This window comes from Ochotona princeps, chromosome 8, assembly GCF_030435755.1.
Source record: "Ochotona princeps isolate mOchPri1 chromosome 8, mOchPri1.hap1, whole genome shotgun sequence".
Lineage (NCBI taxonomy): Eukaryota > Metazoa > Chordata > Mammalia > Lagomorpha > Ochotonidae > Ochotona > Ochotona princeps.
In genome coordinates, this window is record NC_080839.1 from 4946073 (window position 1) to 4973367 (window position 27295).

The 27295-nt window shown below is 44.3% G+C and overlaps 1 protein-coding gene across 2 annotated transcripts in view; it reads left to right on the top strand.

Moving 5' to 3' along the window:
* Nucleotides 1-590: 590 nt before the first annotated feature.
* Nucleotides 591-27295, top strand: part of FHL2 (four and a half LIM domains 2) — a 69090-nt gene continuing 42385 nt past the window's right edge. The window contains exon 1 of one of the 2 annotated variants that reach the window (XM_058667456.1): nucleotides 591-755. The gene's annotated coding sequence lies outside the window, so the exon portion shown is untranslated. The remainder of the gene's footprint in view (nucleotides 756-27295) is intronic. The other variant, XM_012929540.2, reaches the window with a different exon arrangement.

The window sequence follows — 27295 nt, forward strand, 5'->3', positions numbered from 1 at the left end:
TAATTTTTTCTGCTGGAGCTCTATAGAGGACAATTTGTGGCTCAAGCAACCCTGTAATCATGCAAGAGAGAGGAGGGAGGAGGCGAGCAAGAGAGCGAGCGAGAGAGCGAGCGAGAGGACCTCCTGGAACAGCAACCCCTCTGCAGCTTCACTGGGTCTGGAATTTTCCAGGCCTCAGCTGTCTTCCCTGGAATCTTCTCACCCAAGAAATTGCCTTAGGAAGCCACCCCCTGGGGAGCGGGAGGCCAATGAGCCCTGCCTAAGGAGCAGCGCCACCCGCAGGCAGTCGGCAGGAGTTCTGTGTGGCCCACATGAAGCACCTTCCCACCCCTGGGTCCCAGCGCCAGCTGCTCCTCAGTGGTATGTGTGCTGGAGCCTGTGACGTTTGCTCCCTGGCACAGTTGGCATTCGTCACTCCAGCTGCTCTTTGAATGGCTGGAATGCTTGTGACACCTAGGGTGTCCTTGAGGCAATCAGGCTAGATGGGGACAAGAGAGCCCCTTACCAGCTAGAGATGGAAGCTCCTGTCATTTGGCGACCTTAAAAGGCTTACGGGAGCCATATCCTAGGCTCTTATCTCCTGGGAACAGCCACATGGTGCTCCAGACAGGCCTTATTTATAGCCCCCGCAGGCAGGAGTACACAGCTGGCCGGCAGCTGCTCACACAGTTGGATCATACAGCAAGGCGGGCCGGCTTGCGCTGCCACCGTGTCCACTGCTCTGGCTGGAGGACAGACAGGGTCTTGAACTGCAGGTAAGGGCCAACGGTTTCCTGTCTCTTGTCTGTGCTTGCTGGCCTTCCCAACCTGTGCCCGCAGCCAGACCTGGACCCCTGGTTACGTCTCCTTGTCACATATGCAGAGAGAGGGTTCAGGCAGAAGGGAGCTCCTGGGCGCTGTGGACTCACAGCCCTGCACACACACAGCCAGGCACTTGCCAGCAGCTGCTCCCTGCAGCAGCAAAGGGCTGGCCTGCAGGCTGAGGCCACGAACCTGCCCCGGAGAGCTGCTGCAGCTGTGCCAGCTCAAATATGGAGAACTCAGGACAAGGTCTTGGCTTCTCTGGGTGGAAATTGGTTGTGAACACTGTGAAACTTTTTGAAAAGGGGAAAAAAGAAGGAAAATGATCAAATAAACATTGGAAAGAGGGAGAAAACCCACTCTGCACTTGAGCTTTTTCCATTCTGACAGAATTTCCGGATGGCCCAGGGTGAGAAAGGCAAACCATGGAGGAGTCTGATTGTGCTGGGAAGTATGTTTACAAGAGATGACTTGTTACGGCTGATGGTTCAAAAGTACAGACAGCTGTCGTGGCTAGGAAAAGGAAATGCGGGAATAGTTGAAGAATTTCCAGAGCTAAGATCACACTGCTAAGTAATGCTCTGGCTGCTTGCAAAATAAAATGGAACTTATGACAGTCGAATGTCCTAAAAGTGAACGTGTTCCAGCTAGACTCCTTGCAAAGCATTTGTCATGTCTAATCTAACAAGAAATCGCTAGCCCACTTTTTAAAAATAATTCTGAAGTCTAAAAAGTATTAACACCTGTATGCGATAGTCTCCTCTTTGCACAACTGGGTTTATTTTATTGTTCTATTTGTTTCTTTAGGACTGTTTTGCAAAAATTTTTATTACTAGGTTTTTAACAAGATGTGCGATAATGAAATCTATTCCATTTGACATCTTTTCTGGTCTTATAAAAGATGCTATTTTGGTTTTTTTTTAAGATTTATTTATTTCTTATTACAAAGTCAGATATACAGAGAGGAGGAGAGACAGAGAGGAAGATCTTCCGTCCGATGATTCACTCTCCAAGTGAGCACAACGGCCGGTGCTGTGCCTATCCGAAGCCGGGAACCTGGAACCTCTTCTGGGTCTACCATGTGGGTGCAGGGTCCCAATGCATTGGGCCGTCCTCAACTGCTTTCCCAGGCCACAAGCAGGGAGCTGGATGGGAAGTGGAGCTGCTGGGATTAGAACTGATGCCCATATGGGATCCCAGTGTTTCCAAGGCGAGGACTTTAGCCTCTAGGCCACTGCTACGGGCCCAAAAGATGCTGTTTTTAAGTGATTGGAAGCTGACTAACCGACTCGAGGGACTGATTATCACTCGGAGGGTTTATCAGGAAGTAGGGAGATATTAAAATGGATCACTGCTGTGAAAAGCTGCATCTTTCGGGTCATCTAGAATTCCCTGAATGATCACCTTCATCTCTCCTCTCTTTAAGCACTTTTGCACTTTTAGAATTCATTGTTTGATCCACCAAATTATCCCACTCTGGATTCCCTCACTCAAAGTACATGGCCCTACATTCTTTCTAATCATTTCTAAAATGTTTAATATTTTCAGGGAACAGGCATTTAGCCTACCAGCTAAGATGCTCACATCCTAGGCACAATGGCTCAATTGGCTAGCTTTCCCCTTCAAATGCCAGGATCCCGTATGAGTGTTAGTTCCTGTCCCTGCTGTTCCACTTTCCATCCAGCTCCCTGCGTGAGGCCTGGAAAAGCAGTCAAGGACGACCCAAGGCCTGGGCACCCTGTACCCACCTGGGAGACCCGGTGGTGGAGGTCCCTAGCTCCTGGCTATGGTTTTTTTCAGTTGCGGTCATTTGGGGATTGAAAGAGCAGAAGGAAGATGTTTCTCTCGGTCTCTCCTTTTCTCGACGAATCTGATCTGCATTGCCAAAAAGATCAATAACTCTTTTAAACAAAGATACCCTCATCCTTCATGAGTTCAGTTCCTGGCTCTGACTCTGATCAGAGCCTGGGAGGCCTGGAGTGGTTCCTGCCACTCGCACGGGAGAATTGGATCGAGGACTGAGCTCAGGTTGGCTCTGTTCAGTTCTATCCACTGCGGACATCTGGGGAGCAAACCACTGCATGGAACCTCTCTCTCTCCAACTTATATCTATCTCAATAAAAAATAATTTTAAAAATATATATAGCACTTTACTACATATGGTCCAGGGACACTGATTTTAAACAGTCCTCTCTCTACCAAAGGAAAAGGTGAAATTATGCAGAGCATTTAGATTTTTTTTATACTACTCAAATAACACATGCTTACTATAGAAAATGTAGAAGAAAGGAGAAGAAAGGTAAACTTGCATGAAATCACATTCCCCCAAAGAAACTACAGGATGTTTGTCTAATTCCTTTTTTCTTATTCACGAATGCCCTCGTGTGTGTGTGTGTGTGTGTGTGTGTGTGTGTGTGTGTGTAAGAGAAAGTTATTGTTACATGAGAAAAAAGATCAGGTTACTTGGTAATTTACTTTTTGTCAACTTCTAGTCAATGTAATTTTGTGTCTATTCCAACTCCAATTATTTGAAAGTTAGTAAGAAAAACTTTTTTTTAAGAAAAACACCAACTACCACAATTCATGCTCCCAATGAGATTACCTCTATGTGACTTTATGACTTCTTTCATTGTGTCAATGTATTAAAAATAGAGACCAGTGATGCGATTCAGCTGCTGCTTACGATGCCAGCAGCCCATATTCAGAACCCAGGTTCAGGTGCCCCACTTGCAATCCAGCTCCATGCACCTGCAGAGGCCGTGAGAGGCCAGGATCCCAGAGGCTCAGCCCCAGCCATTACCAGTGGATAGAAAAATATTCTCTCTCTTTCTCTCTCTCTCTCTCTCTCTCTCTCTCTCTCTCTCTCTCTCTCTCTCCCCTCTCTCTCTGCTCTCTCCCTTTTCCCCCCATCTGCTCTCTCTTCTCTGTCTTCTTTCTCTGTCTTCTCTCTCTCTCTCTCTCACTTTCAAATAATTGAATATTTTGAAGTACATTAAGCTATTCATAGAGTTGCATAAATGAGGAGTGAAAACAGCATAAATGAAGGCTCAGGTAATCCATTTCATTAGAATATAGTGACAGGTTTCAAAGTCAGATTTGAATTGCTACACACGGATTTCCCCTTTGATTTATAAATCAGCCCTTACTCCGCATGCCTCCACCAGAAGGTTGTTTTCATTTGCCAGCCCTTTGTGTTTTAGTCTCCAAAATATTAACATGTGGATGGACAACAGAAAGGCACAAACAGTTCTAGGCAGTCTGGTATGGAACAGAGGCATTTCATAAATCGAATTGTTCAAAGTAGAAAATGGCAGAAAAATAAATGAATGAATGAATAAATAAACAAAATCATTGTTAACTTCGAAGAAGCTTTTATAAGTGGAGATTTTATCAGAATGTGAAAGATGGAGGTAGAGAGAATATAAATAAAATATCTTAGCAGAGGGCTTTAGTTACATGTAAAAAGTCAAGCTGAAAAATGAGGAAAGTAGAGCCCTACTAAACCAGTAACAGGAAACAGACATGATGTGTTTCATTAAGGATGAATGTAACTAGATATTTAAGGGGCAGTACAAGAACTCTCGCTTGGTCTTTAGGAAGTGAATGCTCTTTCCATGCCTGCAATCTGGTTAATCAGTACCAATGAGAGAGGGTCCCTTGGAGGTGGCCCTAAGACGAACCCAGTGTTTCTGTTCAATGAAAGCTACTATAACTCTTTCAATAGGGCTCAGTTCTGTTCAGAAAAAGCCAGAAGAATCTTCGTTCATGGCTTAGTAGGAACACAAAATAGAAAATGGCTCAAGGTTGATAATTCTATTAACTCAGACCCTTTGTAGAACAGCAAAATGGCTGAGGGCGCAAATGGTTGCTTCACAACTTTAGGGAGTAATGGGAATAGTTAACCCAGTTAAACCATGCGGTTAGTCAAAAGTACCGTGTGACCAAATAAAGGACAACACAGCCACAGTAAGGAATAGATACAATTGTCAACAGTAAGGTTTGCATAGATCCTTTTCTAAAACGTTTTCTAAGTCAGAATGCAGTGCCAGTCTTGTGACGCAGGGTTAAGCCATCACTTGGAAAGCCCACCTGTTGTATCGGACCAGCTGGAATTCAAACTTGGCTCTGCTTTCAATCCAGTTTCTGGTTAATGTCTTGGGGAGGCAAAAGGTACTGGTCTAAGTGCTTAGGTTTCTGCCATCCAAGTGGGAGGTTCTAGAATGGTTTCTGACTTCTCACACTTGGTGTGTTAGATGTTGCAGGTATCTGGAGAGTGAGCGAGAAGAGGGAAGATTCTCATTTTCCCTGTCTCTTTCTCAATGTGTCTTCCCCCTTCTTCTCTATTTTGTCACTCTGCCTTTTAAGTAAATACATATAAAAAAGAAATTATGTATTTTTTAAAACTCAGGATACAATGCAATATTCATAAATACGATCCTGTGACACAAATACACTGGAATAGTTCAAAGAGTTCATGGGAACGAAGCTGAAAGTTGAACATTGTGTAAAGTGGTTTTGAAATCCACGCACAGTTTTTTTCACACTACAGATTTTCCATAAGCCTTTTGAAGAGCTCACATTCAAAGCTCGTGAACAGGTTTACCAAAATCTATAAATTATCGTTTCTGAGGAAAAGGATTAGTAGTAATCTTACATTTTTCTCTACACCTCAAATGGTTTGCTGAATTTTTGACACTGAGATTAACCATGCAAGTGTTGCAATACAATCTTTCATGCAAACATATGGCCTAAGGACTATAGTTGCCAATTTTTCAAACAGTAAGTAATCATCCATAATAATTCATGTAAAAACTTATTTGCTTATTGTGAGACAGAGTGACACACAGGGAGAGAGAGATCGAAAGAAAGACATAGAGACACAGAATGATTTTTCCATCCACTGATTCACTCCCCCTAATGCCTGTAGCAAAGGCCAGACTAAAGCCCAGAACCGGGAGCTACACCAGGGCCTTTCAATCTCTGTCCCAGACACAACAGCAAGAAGCTGGATTGGAAGCACAGCAGCCAGTATTTGAATCAGTTATTCAGATCTGAGATACAAGCATGCCAGACAGTAGCCTAACTTGCATGTCACAATGCCACCCCAAGACTGGCATCCTAGAAGTAATAGCTAAGATTTAATAGGTTCTTTGAGTATCAGGTAAGTGTGTGTTAGCTCATTCAATACAACAACCCTAGAGGTAGGTGTTACTGTTGGTTAATATTATTTCATTTTTCAGAAAAGAAAACATGCTTGGAACCATGATATCCACTGTAAATGTGAAGCCAAGTCAATGATGCGATTTGTCCCTTTGAAAGACTGTGATCTTAACTGGCATTGTATTTGAATATGAAAGAACATCCCAAGGTGATATGCAGTGGACAGTGTGGTTTGAATGGCACATATGAATGCCATAAGAATTTAATATAATTGGGCCTGGTGCAGCAGTCTAGTGGTTAAGTCCTCACCTTGCACTCCTGAGAGCCCATACAGGCACCAGTCCATGTTCTGGCTGCTCCAGTACCTTTCCAGTTCCCTTCTTGTGACTTGGGAAAGCAACTGAGGCTAACCCAAAGCTTGGGACCCTGCACCCCTGTGGGAGACCCAGAAGAGCTCCTGGCTCCTGGCTTCAGTTCGGCTCAGCTCCAACTGTTGTGGCCACTTGGGTAGTGAATCGGTGGATGGAAGCTCTTGCTCACTGTCTCTCCTCTCTCTGTATAACTGCCTTTCCAATAATAAATAAATAATCTAAAAAAAGAATTGAGTATGATAAAAGGAAATACTTGGGATAAAGTAACATCTTTAAACATTTATTATTTATTTAAGAAGCAAAGATATAACCAGACTTTCTACTGCTAGTTCACTCCCTACATGGCTGCAAAGGTCCCCAGCTTCAGAAACACAATCCAGGTTTCCTACATTGGTAGCAGGGATTCAGTTACTCGAGCCATAACTACCTCCTCCCAGGGTGCTTGTTAACAGGAAGCTGAAGCCAGGGACAAGAGTTGGGAGCACACAGAGAATTACCACAGCCTGGGAACATCACAGGTGGAGAAGTGTGTGAGCAATGCAGAGATAAAAATAAAGAAAATTCAGAAAAAATAAACAGAACACATGCCACATGGGGGCTGGGCACTGTGGTGCAGCGCATTAAACCACCGTCTGTAATAGCAACATCCCCGTCTAGGCACCTGATCAAGTCCCAGCTGCTCCACTTCCAATCCAGCTCCCTGCTAATGGCCTGCAAAGGGCAGTGAAAGATGGCCCAAGTGTCTGGGCTCCTGTGACCCACATGAGAGACCAGCCTGAAGCGCCTGGCTCCTGGTATCAGTCATCACATCTCTCTGTCATCCCCTTCTCTCTATAACCCTAACTATCAAAATAAATATTTAAAGCAAAATCAAGCAAACAAAACAGGAAACTATGGTAACTGTGTTCATAACACAGGGACCAGGCCCCTTTCCTTCTGTCTTCTCTCTTTCGGACACTTCTAAACCTCAGCATTTTTTCAGCTGACGTAAACAAACCTCTTGTCCTCCCAAATGAAAGAAAGCAAACCATTTCTGTAAGAACTCTGGAGCACATCTAAGTTGACTCCCAGCATAGCTCTGGGTTAGTAGTGGCAGGAGTTGAAGTGTTTGCTGTGGGTCTGGTGTTCCTGTGCGTTCTAAACATGTGTTCATGCACGCATAAACATAGAGGCTAACGGGTGTGGACTCACACACACTCGTGATCTGCACAGCAGCCCAATGAGGAGAGCTCATAGTTCCCTTGTTCATAATGAGGGCACAAGGGCAGGAGCTGGGGAAATCAGAAGTCGAGCCCAGACAGTGCCATGTTGGCACTGACAGGAACCTCAATAGAAACTAATGGGAAGTGTCCACAATGGGGAAAGGACCTTACCTTGAAAATGAATACGGACCGAGGCCAGCATTGTGGCGCACCAGCATCTGTGTAAGGGACCAGCATCCTACATAGGCACCAGCTTGAGCCCCAGCTGCTCCAGTTCCATTCCTGCTCTCAGCTAACGACCTGGGAAAAGCAGCAGAAATTGGGCCAAGTGTTTGGTCCGCTAGCATGTATGTGGGAGCTCTGGAAAAAGTTCCTGACTCCTGGCTTTGACCCAGTGCAGACTGTTAAGGCCATGGATGGAGGATGAACCAGTAGATGATCTCTCTCTCTCTTTCTCTCTCTCTCTCTTTCTTTCTCTCTCCCTGTCTCTGTTTCTTCCTGTCTCTGTCTCTCTTTCTCTCTGTCTCTCTCTCCTTCTCTGTTAACTCTGGCTTGAAAATAAACAAAAATTAACCTTTAAAAAAAAGATCTTAGAACTTTTAACGTGTCCTTTATTTTCGTTTCAAATTCCCCTTCTGTTTCAGCACCTTCTCTAGCTGAACGAGAATGCTCATCTGATGACTGCCAGCACAGTCATTTGCACAGTTGCTTAATAAATGTTTGCCAAACTAAATCACTGTGTTTCATAGAGACTGAAGAGTTCTTGGAGCACTGGGATCCAAAGGAAAGGGCTGGGAGTTTCCCTTGTTGTCTAGTACTTTTCCCTTTAGTGATGCCAGCTGGTAAACAGGCTTGATATTCATTCTCTACTCTCTGGCTCATAGCACAAGAGCAGTGCTCTTAACAATTCTTGGTCAATGGAAATTTGTCATATTTTACTAATATTTGATCAGAAGTGTCTCCTTAAAGAGTAGATTCTCTGACTTGGAAGTTTCCATTGGTTATAGCCTGGGTAGAGACGGAGAAGGAGAATGAAAAAACACTGTAAGCTTCCTTTTAAAATCCATTTTCCCTAAGCATTCTATCTCACTTTATTTTAAAGCTTTATATTTTTATTTGAAAGTAGAGCGACAGACAAAGAGAGAGAGAGAGATGCTCTATCTGCTGATTCATTCCACAAATGGCACAGTGGCCAAGGTTGAGCAGCTGAAGCCGGAACCTGGAACTCCATTTCAGTCTCCCATGTGTGTGGTGGAGGACCAAGTATATAGGCCCTTCTGCTGCTTTTACAGGCATATGAACAAGGAGTTGGCTTGCAAGTGGAGCAGCATGGACTCAAATTGATGCCCATAGAGAATTTGGCATAACAGGCAGTTGCTTAACCCATTGCACCTCAAAAACAGTCCAAAAAATGAAACTTTAGCATAGGTATGAATGCAAAGAAATAAAACATGTTACATGTAGTGCTCAGTACTGTCTGGCTTTGGGTCTCACCAAAGGTATTGTGTATATTTCCTCGGGAAAAGGGGTGATGACTGTGATTACGGTTACCAGTGGTGGCGTCTGAAAGCCAGGGAGAATATATTTATTTAGAATGCATCACCAAAGTTGAGAGCATCCTTATAGGTGGATCTTGATCTTCAGGGACAATATTTTCTGTGAGAAAGTTTTGGGAATTATGCTTGCATCCCTGAATAAACAACCCAGGAACTATGATATTGCCATTAAAAAGGGGTGTGTGTGTGTGTGTGTGTGTATGTGTGTGTGTGTGTGTGTGTGTGTGTGTACGTGCAAAGAGGAACGGTGAGCTACAAGCCAGGCAGAGCAGCCCCGGGAAGTGATGCCCAGATAAGGCAGGCCCAGGCAGGAAGACATGTCTTGTGCGAGCACTCTGTCTGTCTAGCCTCTTAGGCCACCCCCGATCACCACGTGTTCTGACTCTGCTTTCCGTGCTGTGGGTCTGGAAGACAGCATCGCTCATGTCCATGGCTACTGCAAGTGGAAGGGGCAGGGCAGCTTCAAGCCACCGTTTTCTCCAAGAAGCAGTTGCCCCTTGGCCTGCAGGCTTGGGGCCACCAGTGGGGAACAGTGGATCAGGTCGTCCCAGAAGGATTCAGCAGTGCGAGCGAGCAGGAGGGGCTGCAGCAGGGAGGAGGTCACGGCCTTTGGGAGGCTGCAGGTCTCACTTGGATGTCTAATAAGGTGATGCCACCTGCACCTAGAGAGACGACCTCAAGTGTGGAAGCTCAGGACCCACGACTCAGCCTCAATACTCATGACTGTGTCGGCACACCAGAAAGGGATTAAAAACAAAGAACAGGAAAGGCAGAGTGACCCAGAGAAAGGGAGAGACATAAAGAACATTTTCCATCTGCTGGTTCACTGCTGGAATGGCCGTGATGGATGGGGCTATACCAGGCTGCAGACAGGAGCCAGGCACTCCATCCTGATGTCCCACGTGGGAGCAGGAAGGGCCATCCTCTCCTGCTTTTCTGGGCTCATTAGCAGGGAGCTGGATTAGAAGCAAAATAATGGGTACACAAACAGATGTGTGCATGAGATACCAATACTGCAGTTGGCAGTTTGGCTCATTGCATCCCAGAACTGGTCTCTATCCTCAAATGTTTAAATATGTTATTTAGAAATCGCATTGTTCTTTGTTTAACTATAAGTCAGAAAACCTGACAACAGCTGACAGAATATAGCTGTCTCCTTATTTTAAAATCTAACTTTAATTACATTGAATTGGGGCCCAATGGTCAAATGTTAAGCCCTCCCAATGCCTACATTGAAGACAGAAATCAACAAGACCTTTGAACTAGGTAATATCAGTTTAAAAAAAAGAAAGAAAAGAAAAAGAAAGAAGCAATATTGTGTATGCCCCACCCATAAAAGGTAAGAAAGTTAGACCGTGTATGAGATCTGCTGAAAACTGGAAATATAAATCCTCCGAGCAGGTGCAAATTTGTTGGCACTCCAATTGGCCAGTGTGGGCAGTCATCCAAGGGAGGGAAGAACTATTCACAGCTACCGCACCATGTCTACAAATGCTCTCCAATGGAAAAGCTGTGCAGGCAGTTGCCGAGGGTGAGGTGAGCTGTATCACAAAAACAGGATTCTCTACATCCCAGGAGCTTTGGACGTTCAGAGGGCAAATTCAGCATAGTGGAGAGAAGGAAACTTAAGGAGAAGATCTGGCAGCCCGAAGCTGCTGGGATTCGGTGGCAGCCCCTGCTGTGGCAGCAGGTCCCCCAGCCTGGCTGTTGATCAGTGGCGGCAGGATCCTGGCACCCAGCCATGAGCTGCTGCGACTTTAGTCAGCAGCCCTGCACTGTCCTGGGAAGTGCCAGCAAACCTCCCACATCCTCAGACAAGAGCAACCAGCAAGCTTCAGAGACCAGCATGAGCTCAGGGTACACATCAGCCTCTTTTGAAAATTAGTTGCCATATTTGTGTTTTGTTTTATTATTGTTATTTTATTTCATGATACAGTTCCATAGGCTCTGGGATTTCCCCTCTACCCTCCCCAAGTCCCCACCCCCCACATCGACTTTCTCTATATTATTACAATAATATACTCCTTCATATAAAGTCATAAGTCCATCATTCTGCTATTTAGGTGTATCCTGACTTTGTAGGTATAGAGAATGGTATGAAGTCCAGCTAGAATGAGTTTAACAGTTTCATTGGGGGTCCATCTTTGAATTGGAAGTAGAGATGCATACTGCATTGTATCTCCACATCTGGACGTGATAGTCTCTATTACACAGTTGCCATGTACCTCTTTAAATGAAAAGCCATAAAACAAAATCAACAACTGGAGGAAAAATAGAAAATTTGCAACATGAAGTTAAATAACGTGCTACTAAATGGCCAATGTGTTGCTGAAGAAATGAAAAAGAAAAATCAAAAACCTTCTTGAAGAAAATGATTCTACTGTATGAGCTATGTGTCCCTGAAGATATTAATAAGAAAAAAGACATTTTTGAAGAAAAAAGTTTTAGTTTTTTTAGTTTCAATTTTTGCTGTGATTTTTTATCATTTCTTGCTTCCTGTTCATTTCTTCTTTTTTAATAAGTAAGCCTTTGAGATGCATTGCTACAGCATTTATTTGAGTTGCTTCAACTTTTTGTAAGCATCTGATGCTACAAATGTCCCTTTCGATACTGTTTTTTGCTATATCTCGTGGGTTTTGATATTTTTATTTCTTCAAAAATTTGCCATATTTGCAACTGAAATTAGACCATAACTCTACCTTGCTCAAAAATTCTCCAATAGTTTCTGAAGTCCAAAGAAGCTCCCCAGTCTAACTTTACGCTACAGAGCGCTGGGGATGCAGACTCCAGGGAGCTGACTTTCTCTTCTCTCTCTCTCTCTCTCTCTCTCTCTCTCTCTCTCTCTCTCTCTCTCTCTGGGGCACTCTGATCGCACTGCCCATCCCCAGCTGTGCTAAGCACCGCCCCCGCCCTAGCGTCTGCACCCGATGGCAGCTCCATCAGCCAGACTCCTTGCCAAGGTGATCACACATCCTGTGGCCTCTTTCATTCACACCATCAGGTCTGAGAGCCACCCCTCAACACTTGGCCAAGAGGTTCAAGTGCTGGGGAAAAAGACTCTGGGTTTCACACCTGACTGCAGTCGTTCTGTGAAACCACAGTCATGGCTCAGGTCATTGGTGTCTGCCATCCTCACGGGAGACCCAGAATACATTGCTAGCACTCAGCCTCAGTGCCGGGCTCGGCCGTGGCGGGCAATTGAATGAAATGACAGATGGGATGGCCCGCACTCTCTCTTCCCCCCTCTGTCCCTCTCAGGTACATAAGTGAATTTCTCAAAGGTTTGAATGAAAAAAATGGAATGATAACAATAACCCTTTTATCCACTAGTAAGGACTCCACGAGGCAATACTAATAGCTACGACCAACAGAACACACTGTGGCAGAGAGCGCGACATGTGTCACATTATCCTGTCCTCACAGGAACCTGTGCTCTAGGGATGATTACGACTCCCAGAAACAGAGTTACAGAGAATTATCACAGCTGAGATAGCGGCTGAGCTTGCATTCTTTTTATGCTATTAAAAAAAAAAAAAAAAAAAAAAAACTTCAAGCTTATTGTCTTATAGCCTAAGTTGCTATCTCGCAGTTCTGGAGGTTGTTACAGTAAATGGATCCCATCTAGAAGCCCAAGAGAATAATACATTTGTTTCCACATCTTTTCCGGCTGCCAGTCACCACCTTCCAACCCTGCTCCTGACTCCATCCTCAAAGTTAGCAGTACAGCACGTTCCAATCTCTCGCTGACTCTCGCTGCCGCCCTCATTCTTTTTTTTATATGTATTTTATTTTTTTAATTCATTGATTACATTGTATTATGTGATACAGTTTCGTTGGAACTGGGAATCACCCCCCCGCCCTCTCCCCATGTGGAATATTCCAGTTTGTTGCATATCCACTGATCAAGTACAGTTGAGATTCCCTCTTTGCAAGCATAAACTAAAGATAGAGTCCAACATCTTATAGTCCAATCTAGTTCCTCAGCTTCCTGGGGAGACTCTGTCCGGTCCGAGGGCAGAACCATCAGATTATCAACCCGATCAATTAAAGGCTCCAACGTTCCCTCAGCAACAATTAACTTCGTTGTGTAACTAATAGTTATAGTATTGAGTAACCAGTATGTTAAAAACAATTGCAATTTCTTAACCATCTTCTGTGATCACCTCATTGTCAATTCAGTTTTAGTTTATGCACAACATATAACATAATATACATAAAATAACATGTTTCACATAACATCATATCCTCTTAAATTAACGCAAACATGTGGTATCTGACCTTTTGTGATTGGCTCATTTCCCTTAGCATTATGGTTTCCAGTTTGGCCCATTTGGCCACAAAGAACTGCATTTTGTTTTTTTTAATAGCTAAGTAGTATTCCATGGAGTAGATGAACCATAGCTTTCTTATCCAGTCTTCTGCTGATGGGCATTTCGGTTGCTTCCATGTTTTTGCAATTACTGATTGTGCTGCTATGAGCATAGGGGTGCATGTTGGCTTCTCATAAAACAAGTGTTTTGGGTATATTCCTAGGAGTGCTATTGTTGGATCATACAGTATGTCGATTTTGACTTGTTTGAATATTCTCCATACTGATTTCCATAGAGGCTGTACCAACCTGCAGCCCCACAAGCAGTGGAGTAGGGTTCCCTTTTCCCCGCAACCTCGCCAGCAAGTGTTATTGGTGCTTTTATTCATGTGGGCCAGTCTTACTGGCGTTAGGTGGTACCTCATTGATGTTTTAATTTGGATTTCTCTTATTGCCAGGGAACTTGAGCATCTTTTCATATGTTTATTTGCCATTTGGGCAAACTCACCAATCAAAAGACACAGATTAACAGACTGGATCATGAAACAGAACCCAACAATCTGTTGCCTACAAGAGACACATCTAACCAGAAAAGCCTCTAAGAAACTGAAAGTAAAGGGATGGAAAAAGATATTTCATGCCAATGGACGAGAAAAAAAGGCTGGGGTAGCTATTCTAATTTCAGATGATATAGACTTCAAGCTGACAGATATCAAAAAAGACAGGGAAGGTCATTATATATTGCCGCCCTCATTCTTACAGAAGGCCCTTCATTGTTACATGTTATCCAGACAAGGCAGGGTTCTCTCCCCATCTCATGATCTGTAGCCACACCTGCAAGGCCCCTTTTGCTGTGTGATGTGGTCTTGAGTTCTGGGAAACAAGCTGTGCCCATGGGAAAACATGTTTCTGCTAGCAGTTTGTAGAAGGGGGACTCAGGGAGAGACTATGGTTGGAATCCTAGCTAATCTATTTCTTGGTCATTGTCTGTCTTATGTGGTGGTTCGTGGGGTATTTTTTATAGATTTATTTTATTTTTATCACAAAGTCAGACATACAGAGAGGAGGAGAAACAGAGAGAAAGATCTTCCGTCTGCTGATTCACTCCCCAAGTGACCGCAACAGCCAGAACTGTGCCTGTCCGAACCCAGGAACCAGGAGCTTCTTCTGGTTCTCCCAGATGAGTGCAGGGTCCCAAGGCTTTGGGCCATGCTCAACTGCTTTCCCAGGCCACAAGCAGGGAGCTGGATGGGAAACAGGGCTGCTAGAATTAGAACTGGTGCCCATATGGGATCCCAGTACCTGCAAGGTGAGGACTTTAGTCACTAGGCTATAGCACCGGGCCCAGTTTATGTTTGTGTATAGATTTTCCTTGGGCTGAGATGTGGGTTCTGTAGGTAACATGGAACAAAACAATTCCTCCCCTTCTATCCTGCTCCTCTGTCATATAGGATGCCAAAAATTCAGTTAACGTTACAAATTTTTTTATCTCATCAAGGCAACTTTTAAAATAACATATGTCACCTTAACCCCCAGCACGCAGCACCATAGGCATTCAGTGAAAGCCTTGGAGATAAGAGCCTTGCACAGGAGCAGGCTGTGCCACTCCTTGCAGCAGGAGCAAGGCACTGGTGTGGAGCACAGAGCAGCAGCCCAGGGCAGACCTGGAGCTGGGTTCCCCAAGCCAGAGGAACAGACAGGAAACAGCTCATTGTCATAGGACAGTTGCCGGGACAACTGAGGTGACCTCACAAAGCTCTACAATGAGGCACACAGGACCAGAGACAGAGATGACCAGGGAGGGACAGGTGGCCCAGGCCACAACAGGCCATAAGAACTGGCAGCAGGTAAGCAGACGCACAAGGGGTGGAGGAGCCGAGCAGGCAAGGCCATGTGCCAGCCATCGGTGGCTTTTCTGCAGGAGGAATTGGCTGGCAGTCTATGAGGATCACAGCTTCTAAACTCCAGAAAGAACTCAAAGGCAGCTCCAAGGTCCAGCAAAGGAGACAGCTCAGGACACGGTCTCATCCGTGGGGGAAGGAGGCAAGCAGAAAGATCCCAAGGAAGCACAGAGTTGATGGAAAACAGGAAATTGACACTGAATTAGGATTGGGGGATGAGGAGGGAGGCAAGCAGAAAGATCCCAAGGAAGCACAGAGTTGATGGAAAACTGTAAATTGACACTGAATTAGGATTGGGGGATGAGGAGAGGTCCCTAATGCTGAGAAGCTCAAACTTCCCCTTGGTATTTTCATGAGTTTGACATAAACTGGCCATAGGCTGAAGGGGAAAGGTCTAAGACCTTGACCTGGTTGAAGTTTCACATGACGTAGAGTGAAGACTCATTGTCCATTTTTATGCTCCAGTTCAGTGAAGCAGACACAGCTGTGTAGAAACTTCTGTGGGTGTGAGCTGATGCAGTAGTAGACTGATGGGCAGACCTGGAAAGGTGCGTGTGTTCAGGCTGTACCTGGCCTCCCTGTGCAGTGTTCCTCCTTCTGACTTTGAGGCAGGACCCTTTCTGGAATGGGGTGTGATGTCCTACCACCTGCAAGATAAGCCAGCTCTCATGTAGAAAGCCCAGGGGCAGGTGGAATTCTGTTCCAGGACTTTTATGGCTGACTTTGGATGGGAGCATCTGGTCCCTGTGACCCACCTGGAGGAAGAAAGATTGCATGGTTCCTAGGACTTATCTGTCAGAGAATGAGGGGTGAGAGACACCAAGGCAGGCAAAGTCAAAAACAAACTGCACTCCCAAGGATGTTTCTGAGCTCCAGTGTAGACTCAACAACCCCCTGGTTGCCATATCTGTATCACCTACACCTTTGCCACATGTGACCTGGGAATAGTACAGGGTTGCTCCCATTTAGACCCAGGCACTTCTACCCATTTGGGTCTTGGTTTCAGGTGGGAGGAACTAGGAAACCCCCAGCAGGTTCCTACATGACAGGAACAGATCATGAGTATGAGTTTTAGGAATAGGAGAATTGACACGTTATCCAGTTGCAGAATGAAATTTTTACTATACATTTTCTATGTTTAGATACACAAATACTTACTATCGCTTCACAGTTGCCTACTTAAGAATTTATTTATTTGAATAGCAAAGTTTGCAGAGAGGGAGGGAGAAGCAGTGGGTGCGGGGAAAAAGAGGGAGAGATAGGGGAGAGAACGAGAGAGAGAGAGCTGGTTCTATCAGCTGGTTTACTTCCCAAATGACTGCCATGGTCAGAGCTGACACAGAGTGAATCCAGGAACCCAGAGCTTCATCCAGATCTCCCATGTGGGTTCTGCGGCCCAAGGACTTGGGCCACCATCCATTGCTTTTCCAAGAAATTTAGCATGGAGCTGAATTGGAAGTGGATCAGCTGCAACACAAACCCGTGTCCATGTGGGATGTTTTAAGTGACAGCTTTACCTACTATGCCATGCCACCACACTGGCCCTTGACTGCGGTATTGGGTACAGGAACATGCCTGGGCCATGTGGCCGAGGTGTGTGCCCACCCAGGTGTGCATAAGTGCCCTGTGATGTTTGCACAGTGACAGCATCGCCTCAATGCACACTTCTCAGACCGCATCCCATCAACGGGTGGCATACACTGTGTACATTCTGATTGTCCCTACTGCAGCACATCCACTCTTTGGGTCTAAAGCCTCAACACAGGCATGGGCTGTGCAAGATCAGAAACATGAGTTTCTTCTGAGATAGCGCTCTCATGGGCTCCTTACATGGGCCTCTGTCAACAATCTCCGGTCCAGAGGACGGGCATAGCAGAGTTAGCCCTCGCATCATCTCTTGGTTTTCTTCCGTGTATTGTCCCAAATACAGGTGTTTTGTCATCTCTGCTGCTCACTCTGAGTTCCTCTGAGTTTAGTTTAAAGGGTTTTCAGCTTCCAAAAGTTTCATGTAGTGAGCTATGATTTTAGTTTTGTGGGTGGAGACCAGTATGCTTTTAACTAAATGAAGTATCATGGAACAGGGGGGAAAATTAGAATAAAAAGAGAACAGGTTTCACACCATAAGGAGAAAAATGGGTGTGTGGCACAGGTGAAGAGCTGGCAGCGTAAAATCTCACTTCCTGAAGAGGGTTGCTGGCAACAAGTTTGCAATCTATTGCCATTGGCTGCCTTTGCAGGTTTGTCCCTTGCTGGGACCCTTACAGCCCAGGGCACTGCTCACCCCCTCCTACTCACCCGTCTCGAGCAGTCGGCTTGATCCGTTAGGCTAGAGCAGGTTGAGATGCCTTCCTGCTCCTTCAGTCCCACGAAGGTAAATCATCATTGAAAAGGGAAAAGGAAAAAATAAGCAAAAGAGTAAACCTCACAGCAGTCATCAGACAAGGGTCAGGCCGTGGGAGCTAAGATCTCTGAAAAGTTAGAAGCAATTGAACCTGACCTTCCCAGTGCAGCACAATTTGTGTCCAAGAGAGGCACACAGCGTGTGTGTGTGTGTGTGTGTGTGAGAGAGAGAGAGAGATAACACACCTCCCTATGAGCCACAGAATTAGTAGAAAGCCCCCAATCCAAGAGCCTACCCCACTCTGCATCAGTTTAGGGTCCCCCCAGCAGTGCAGGGACATCCAGCTTTTTCCTATAAATGGGCAGAAGGGAGCCAGGGAAGGAGGAGCTGCTTCCCCTGCCCGCTGGACCCGAGGCGGGGTGTCTGGAAACAGAAACAGCAAAGGTACTTGAAAAGACTTGCTGTTTCCGCTCTTCGCCATGTGTTTTTCATTCTCGTTTTGGTGACTTTGGGCTTGAGTTGTGGAGCTCAGTGTAGGCGACTTAGCTGTAGTCACTTTTTTGCATCAGAAGTGAAGACCAGCATTCTTACAAGTGGGCTTGGGGATGATGCTAAGTGTATTATTACCTTTCAGAAAGCTGGCAGATGCTTCTCTTCCCTCTGGCTTATAGAAGTGGAGAACCTATTTTTCCACAAACCCGGGGCACTGTAGTGGTAGTTCACCAGGGAGAGGGCTGCTCCCCGCCCGCCCCACCACGATGAAATAGTGTGACCCTTGTACTGTCAGGCGGGGAGCAGAAGGCCAAATCCTAAACTACTTCCTGCTACAGAAATGTGATGGATTCCTTAACAATGGCTGTGGTCTGTATCTTTGGTTTTTTTCTTTTTTTAAAAAAAGGCATGTTACTACTAACAATACTGTTGGAGGTAAAAGTGTGTTCCTGATACTGGCCAGAAGTTTCACTGAGGTCAGAGGGAAGCTCTGTCTATGTCAGTCTCCATTCCTCACCAAGGCAATTAAACTTTAAGGGGCTATTTTTAAAGTTGCTGAAATGTGCTTTTGAAACCTTCAAGAACTTCCCAATAACTCAAAGCTGAACTGCAATTTCCAGTCATTCAGGAAACATGCCGGGCCTTCGTTGGAGACCGCATCGCTGGGTTGGCTTCTACTGACATCCGGTTGTCACTGTTTTGTGGTGAAATCCAGATGAGCCCTCCCTCCTCCAGGGGGAAAGGGAAAAGCTGCCAACAGGGGAGAGGCAGGCGCAGGGAGAGTTCCAAGAGGCGGGGACTCAGTCACTCTCACCACTACGCCAGCACCTTGACAATCGAAGCCAAAAAAAAAAAAAAGCACGAGTTTGGTAGCTTTGCAACTTGCCAAGACTCTTCTGATGAGGTGCACAGTAACATGCCAACACCGCATAATGCAGTGGAGCAACATTCGCAAGATCAATAGAATATTCATATATGTATATGTGTATGTATATGTGTGTATCTGTATATATATACATATATATACATATATACATATATATATACACATATATATATACACATATAATTTTAGGATACAATTCCATAGGCTCTGAGAGTCCCCTTTCCCACTCCAAAAACTCCCTCTCCTCCACTGACTTCCCCTCCATGTTACAATAGTATAGTCCCTCATAAACAACCATAAGTGCCTCATCATTCTGCTATTTAAGTGTATCCTGACATTGTGGGTACAGACGTTGACCGAGAGTCCAGCATTCTAGCAAAATTACACACAGATAGGAGATCCATTAAAACTTCAAAATTTTTCAATTAAGGAAATCTTGCATCTAATTTTTAAATTTTGTTTATTTGGCACAAATAGACACAAAGAAAGAAGCAAGACAGAGATCCCATCCACTGCTCCACCCTCAAATACTCAACAATGGTCAGGGTTGTGTTGGAGCCAAACCAGGAGCTGGAAAAGCAATCCAGGTCTCCTTGGGGAGAAGGCACCAACTCTTTGACTTGAAACACCCATCACTTCAGCCTTCCAGGACGTCCTTAAGCAGGAATCCGAAATTCACAGCCAGGAATCAAGCCCAGGCACTCCAACATGGGGTGCCAGCAACTGATATGTTAACTGAAACTCAAACCCCAAAATGATATTTAATAGGAGATGAAGATCTTACTGACATGTTTCAAATTCTGTATTTCAACTAATATTTAAAGAACTGCTTGTTTGAAGGTTTCTTGTAGTCCAATATGTACATTTGGACAGTGATTCAGGACTTGTGTCGTGGCACAGTGAATGAAGACACCAGTTGCAATGTAGCATCACATCTGGATGCTTGCTTGAGTTCTGGCTGCTCCAGTCCAGCTCCCTGTTAAGCCACCTGGGAAGGCAGTAGCTGATAGTCCAAGTATGTGGTTACCTTCCCTCCATGTAGGAGGCCTAGACGGGGCTCCTGGCTCCTGGCTTCAGCCTGACCCAGCTCCAGCCATTGCTGCTATTTGGGGAGAGACTTGGTGAATGGAAGATCTCCATCTCTTGTTCCTCTCTCTAAGTCCACTTTTCAAACAAGTAAACAGACTTATTTTTCTTAATCAAGATTAGATTTTTATAAGTATAAAACCCATGATACTCTTCAAACTTATCACTTTATTGTAGAAAGTAATCATGTTTCACAAAGTATATTATGTTAGCATCAGATGGCTTTAATATTATTTTAGGATCTGGCCTAGTGGCTAAAGTCCTCACCTTGCATGTACTGGGATCCCATATGGGCACTAGTTCATGTCCTGGAAGCCCTCCTTCCCATCCAGCTCCCTGCTTGTGGCCTGGGAAAGCAGTTGAGGATGTCCCAAAGCCTTGGGATCCTGAACCCACATGGGAGACCTGGAAGAAGCTCCTGACTCCTGGCTTAGGATTGGCTCAGCTCCAGCCGTACAGCCACTTGAGGAGTGAATCATCAGATGGAAGATCTTCCTCTCTGTCTCTCCTCCTCGCTGTATATCTGCTTTGCAATAAAAATAAATCTTTAAATATATATTATTATTATTATTTAGTTTAGTTTAGTTAAAAGGTACAAGACAACTAAAGAGAAAGAAATGCCCACTGCAGCCAGAGCCTGTACCTCAATCCAGGTCTTCCATTGTGTGGCATTGACTCAAGAACTTAACACTTGCTGCCTCTCAGGATGTGTACCAGGGAATCTGTCATCAAAAGTGGAGCCAGGACTCAAACCCAGGCAGTGTCTTAAATATTGTGCCAACTCCCACACCTATTATTACTCTTAAAATAGTTAACATTTTCAGTTTCTCATCTTTAATAACTTCCTGTGGGACATAAGCTTATCTGAGATCACCTGCCCAATAAAAGATGGACTCAGAAACATGAAGAAAGCAAAAAGCCTTCTGCTATCCAGTCTTGAGCCTTGATCTCAAGGCAGCAGGTACAAGTAGACTCCATCCTCAGACATTTAGCTTCTTCTATTGCTACTATGCAGGAATCTCTTTCTCCCAGTTCCTCATTGGTTGAGAAATTTGGGAGTCCCAAGCTAAAGGCAATTTGAAGCCTAAAGCAGGGTGGTGGGGTAGGAGGATGGAGTTTAAATGTTGCTGCACAGGTGCAGGGATAGAAGAGGAGGAAACTACACTGTGGTTATTGACAAAGGACTAACTGCCTTGGAAGCACATCTTAAAAACAGCTAAGCGTCTTGCACTACAAAGCCTTGCCCTTACTCCAATAGCCTTGCAAGTGGTCCACCCTTTCCCCAGGGAAAGCCTGCTAGTGGCATCTGCCTGGCACCAGGTGGGCAACTCAGCCTGATAAAACTGGGCAATACATTCTTCACAGTGTCCCCTCCAGGAAGGCACTGTAGGGGAATCACTTCTCTCCGTGCCAAGTGGACAAACACAACCCAGTCTGATAACATTGAGTAGTAAAGCCTTGGGAGGAATTTTACCTAAATCATATTGAGCAAATCCTTTGTCCAGGAGAAGAGGGAGGATGGGAGGGGCAAACAGCTGGAAGGACTGGACTCTATTCCCTCAGAAACCCCATTCTATATGTAAACGAGGCATTCTCTCCAGAGTTTCACCATCAGCATGCCCTGCCTCATTGAACCTTGCCAACTTGTGTGTCACCATACGCTCTGCCTCATGTCTGAATTCTTTCTTACATGAAGATACGAGCCTATTTCTCTCATTTCTGCTATGTGAGCTCATCAGTCAACCTACTTTGATTTTTTTGTTTCCATTTAGCTTTCTTTGCGACTGGGGTTTAGGTTCTGGTGTCATGGCTCTACTTAGACTTAGCTAAATTCCCATGAAAATACACCATTGGGCCACTTCTAACACCTATGTATTAAATATTGGTAGACACAGCCCACATAGACACAAGCTCATTAGGATCCTAAGTAATTTGAAAACATGCAAAAAGAGAATCGAAGGGTTGAGAATAGCTGGTTGAGTTAAACTTGAAATGGATTCAAATGGCTCTACACACAGTTCGTTTTCCTTAACAACCTCTATCTCTACTGTATAACGCACTGAGAGTCAAAAATATATTTGCTGGTTTAGATAATCTAGATGATTCTACTACATGTACCACATTCTAGTTGTGTGATGTTCAATTGAAAGAGACACTTCTGCTTAAGTTGAGTTTAAGGCAGTGGAGAAATAATGTAGGTGTGTATGAATTTCTGATCTTTTACAGAATTTGCTTTGCTTGTTTTTTTTTCTACTTCTATTTTAAAAACAACTTTTTCATTTGTTCAAGACATTTTGATGTGATTTTTCACAGACACTTTTTTCTGCTTGTGAATGTATCAGATAATTCCCCTGCCTAACTGTGAAGCTACCTTCAATTACTGTTTAAAAGCGTTATCATATTGCATTTTTAATAGACACATTTAGCCTGTTTTTACTGTGTAAAAGATGTCAGATTTTCATTTATTTTATTAGTCAATTTGTCATTGCTATAGTTAAACACTTGAGGCAGGCAAACTTTATAAACAAGAGACATCTAGTTAGCCTACAGTTTTGGAAGCTCACAGAGCAGACAACAAGATGCAACTTCTGGTGAGAATCTTTGGTGGGGACACATGTGTAGGAGGTCATATCTCAACTCAGCAAACCAGAGAGACACTGAGTGGGACCAAGCTCTTGCTCAGTAACAATCTTCTCTCAGTAACTGAGCAGGGTTCCAGCAGAAATACCTTAATCGTTCTTGAAGACACATCCCAGTTGATCTGGGGCCTCCTGCTTGGCCATACCTCTTAAGGGCCTCATCAACCTTGAGACCCAAGATTCCAATTCAAGCAACAGCCAAACGACAGCACTTATTAACTAGACAATCAATAGGGCTGGTACAAACTTCAAAAGTTTCAGTGTAGTTCACAAAGTTTGCAGAAAGTGTAATGAAAAATAATTTGATGCAAAAAAAAATTTGAAACGTATGAATAGTTTTTTTCACACTATGCATTTTCTGTAAACGTTTGGAAGACCTCGTATAATTCATTCTCCCAAGTTTCCATTCTCCAGTCTTCCAGTTTCCTCAGAAACCACTGTTATTGCCAAGGTCTTGCCCATTCTGCCAGGTGTTTTGCTCTTGGTTATTTTCACTTCATGCTCTATTGTTTGTGTAGAGAGATTCCTTAAGGTTTAGTACTAGATAACATCCCATCGATAGGTGAATGACTTATTTGCCTCTTCTGCCTGGAAACATTTTAGACTATTTTCCCAACATTCCAATTGCAAACAAGGTTTTAATATGTATGAACATTTATATGTGTATGAAAAAAATATACACATATTTGGTTTTCTTTTTTTAAGATTTATTTATTTTTATTGCAATGTCACATATACAGAGAGGAGGAGAGACAGAGAGGAAGATCTTCTGTCCACTGATTCACTCCCCAAGTGGCCATAACGGTTAGAGCTGTGCTGATCCTAAGCTAGGAGCCAGGAACCTCTTCCAGGTCTCCCACATGGGTGCAGGGTCCCAAGGCTTTGTGTTGTCCTCAACTACTTTCCCAGGCCACAAGTAGGGAGCTGAATGGGAAGTGGGACCACCAGGATTAGAACCGGCGCCCATATGGGATCCCAGTGTGTTCAAGGCGAGGATGTTAGCTGCTAGGCCACTGTACCGAGCCCACATTTTTTTTCTTAATCAAAGTGTATGTAAAGACATCCCTTAGACTATAGTTGTAGTAACAATAACAACAACAACAACAACAAAATTGAAGTCCTAAGTTACTACTGGAGCTGATGCTGCTGTGAAATGTCTACTTGGTCTTCCAGTTTCCTGACACGTAGCTCCTAAAAGCTGTAGAATCTCCCAGTGGTCAGTGTCTTTGTATGCCAATGAGTTAATGTGAACCTTGGTGACCATTGGCCACTTCAGGGGGAGTACAGTTCTCCAGAGACACTAGATGCTGTTAGAAGATTTAGGTCCATGCTTTTCACCTAGGAAGTATCTCCATTAAGGAATCTGGGTAGTAGGATGGAAAAAAGTCCAGTAAGGGTGTCCTTTCAGGCCAGCCTCAGGCCAACCCTTCACCCCTTGCAGCTGTTGCCCAGGATACCCTAGCAGAAGGATCCCAGCACTCCAGTAACCCCACACTGTCCACACAGAAACAGCAACAGACCCGAAGACATTCAAGGAAAGCTGGGTGGAGAACCGACACCGTCTTCTCCCTCCAAACTGAACTTCTACTACATTTCAGTATTTCAGCCAGATTTACCCACCAGAAGCAAAGAACTGGCCATATCCATCTCAAACATAAGGCCTTTCAGTGTCTCCCAGTGTCCCAGTAGCACTCTGTAGAGACCGGCTGCTTTTGTTTTTGAGACCTACTCAAAAAATAGAATCTTTGTAAAGCAGAGTTACAGAGAGAGACAGAGATCATCCATTTGTCACTTCACACCCCAAATGGCTGCAATGATCATGGCTGGGCCAGGTCAAAGCCAGGAGCCAAGACAGGGGCACACGTTCTTGGACCATCCATGGCTGGTTTCCCAGGAACAATAGCAGGGAACTGATTGGATGTAGAGCGGCTGTGACATGCATCAGTGTCCATCGAAGATGCCAGTATCGAAGCTTGTGGCTTGGCTGACTTCCTTCCTCATCCTAAGAGTTGTTAGAATTTGAGACAGAAAAGTCTGTGATAAGATACGGCAACATCTCCCGAAGACTCCCAGTGCACTCAGGTCCCTTAAAGACTCAGAAGTGCTGTGGTCAAGAAACCTTGGTCTCACCCAGGAATCAGTAGGCCCATGGCTCATTGTGGGAGTCGTCTCCATCTCATGTGAGGCACTCTTCAACCATGGAGAGCTGCAGGGAAGATGTTGAGCTGCAGGATAAAGCTACTGAGCTACTGAGCATGGTGCCTAAGGATGTCCATGATCTGGCTGGCCCCATCTCCTTCCAAGCCAATGGCTCTTGCAATGCTAAACTAGATGTCATGCCCTGGCACAGAACTTGAAGAGTCGCAGGGTCTTGTGTTGTCCCTTGCATGCTGTACAAGTGGATACTTCTGTTGTCTGATAAGGCCTAAGCCAAATGATGTCCATTACAGAACACCATCCTAAGACATAGTACTAGTCCAAAAAAAGGGATGGGGTGGGGGGCAAGTGTCTGGCCTTACTGTTAAGATAGCCTCATCCCATATCAGAAACTGAGTTTGATTCCTGGCTCCAGTTCCTAACTTCAGCTTCCTGCTAATGCAGACCCTGGCAGGCAGTGATAATGGCTCAACTATTTGGATTTTTGTCACCAATGTGGGAATCTTGTGTTTATTCCTTGCTCCTGGCTTGTCATTGTTGGTATTTGTGCAGGAAACAAGTGGATAGGAGGTAGCTCATTGACACTCTATCTGCCTCTGAGATGTTTTAAAAATACGTATCTATTTATCTATCTGGTTGATCCTTTCTAATCTACATACATGTGTTCAACCAACCACAGAACAAAAATATTTGCAAAAAAGGAATTGTGTCATTGTGTGTCATCCACAAACTTTGTTACAGTATAACAGCTGTTTCTAAAACATTACGTTATATTACATTATATGATAAATAATCTAGAGATGGTTTAAAGTGTTTGGAATGCATGCCTAAGTTATGTGTAAATGCTACCCCATTTTATATAAAGGGATTTGAGGATGCAAAGATTCTAGTATTAGTATTCTTTTGGCTTATGTGATCATAAAAGCTGACAAAGTCCCCAAATCTACGAAAGGAGCTGCCAGCTGGAGCCCTAGCAGTGGTTTAGTTCCAGGTCAAAGACATGAGAATCAGTTGAGCTGACAGCAAGGATTCCAGCCAGTGACTGGCAGGCTCAGGATACAGGGAAAGCTGGTATTTCAGTAATGGGCCAGAAAGCGTTCTCTTTCACTTGGGGTAGGCCAGCTTTTTTGTTCTATCCAGGTTTTCAACTTCATGAATGCATCCATATTATGGAGGACAGCCTGCTTTACTCAGTCTACAGACTCAAATGTCACTCTCTTCCAAAAACACCTCCACGATGTCAGACCAACTATCTGGGAGCACTGTGGCCTGGTCAAGTTGACTCACCTGAGACCCTCACCTTAAGCTCTGTGCTGCCATCACTTTCTGTGCACCCATTGTCCACATTTCTTTTTTGGCTACAGTAGTAACCATTGTTAACTGTGCAATTCAACAGTGTTAAGTTTACTCTATGAGTGTGCAACCCCCATCTCCACAAAAATTTTCCATGTTGCAAACATGCAATCCTATACCCATTAAACAACAGTTCCCAATCCCTTCATCCACCTAGAAATACTCTCTGTTGTTCCAGTTTGACTACATGAATTTGCCTTTTTTATGACTAGTTTGCACAATGCCTTCAAGGTTCATCCATGTTGTAGCATATGTCAGAACTGCTTTCAAGATGGATTGTTTTATCTCCATGTCCTGTTTTGTTTACCTGGTCTTCCTTCTGGCTGTTGTGAACATGACAGCAAAAATATCCCTTTGAGGTTCTGTTTTTAATTATTTTAGGTAAACACCCCTCGGTAGGTTGTGCTTTCCCTGTCTCAACTCTGATTGTAACTTACTGGGATTTCTTCTTTACTTACTTAGCCACCTTTCTTTTGGACTTTAAACTCTAAAGGGGATGGTGTAAGATTCTCATCTTGATGGTGTGGTGGGAATGAATCACTTAGCAAACAACAATATTCTGTGGATTAGCTTCCTGCTGGGCACTCAAGTCAATCCAGTCACTGGAGAAATTTTAATGCCTGAATAGCCCTAATGCCTAGGAGCACTCATAAATTCCAACTGATTCCAACCGAAAGACACTGCTTCCTAAACTAAAAAAAGTGTCGATGAGAAAAAGACATTGTACACACTATACTGGTTTTCCTTGACAACTCTGCCTCAACATGACAGCATTAATCATGCATTACGCTGTCTAAAGTTATACTTTGTCTTTTTTTAAATGTATTTAAAAGCAGCTCAACAGAAACACTAAGAAATTATGCCCAATCTTTCTATTTTGTCTACAGTTAGGGAAGCAGGGAGTCTGCCTTATTTTAGAATGTGTCTTTTGGTTGACATTTGCTTGAATCGATCTAAATAGTTAAGCAGTCCATGGTGGTTATTCACACACCTGTGTCCACATCCAGGGAAACTCACTTGTAATTCTTTTGTCGGTTTGCA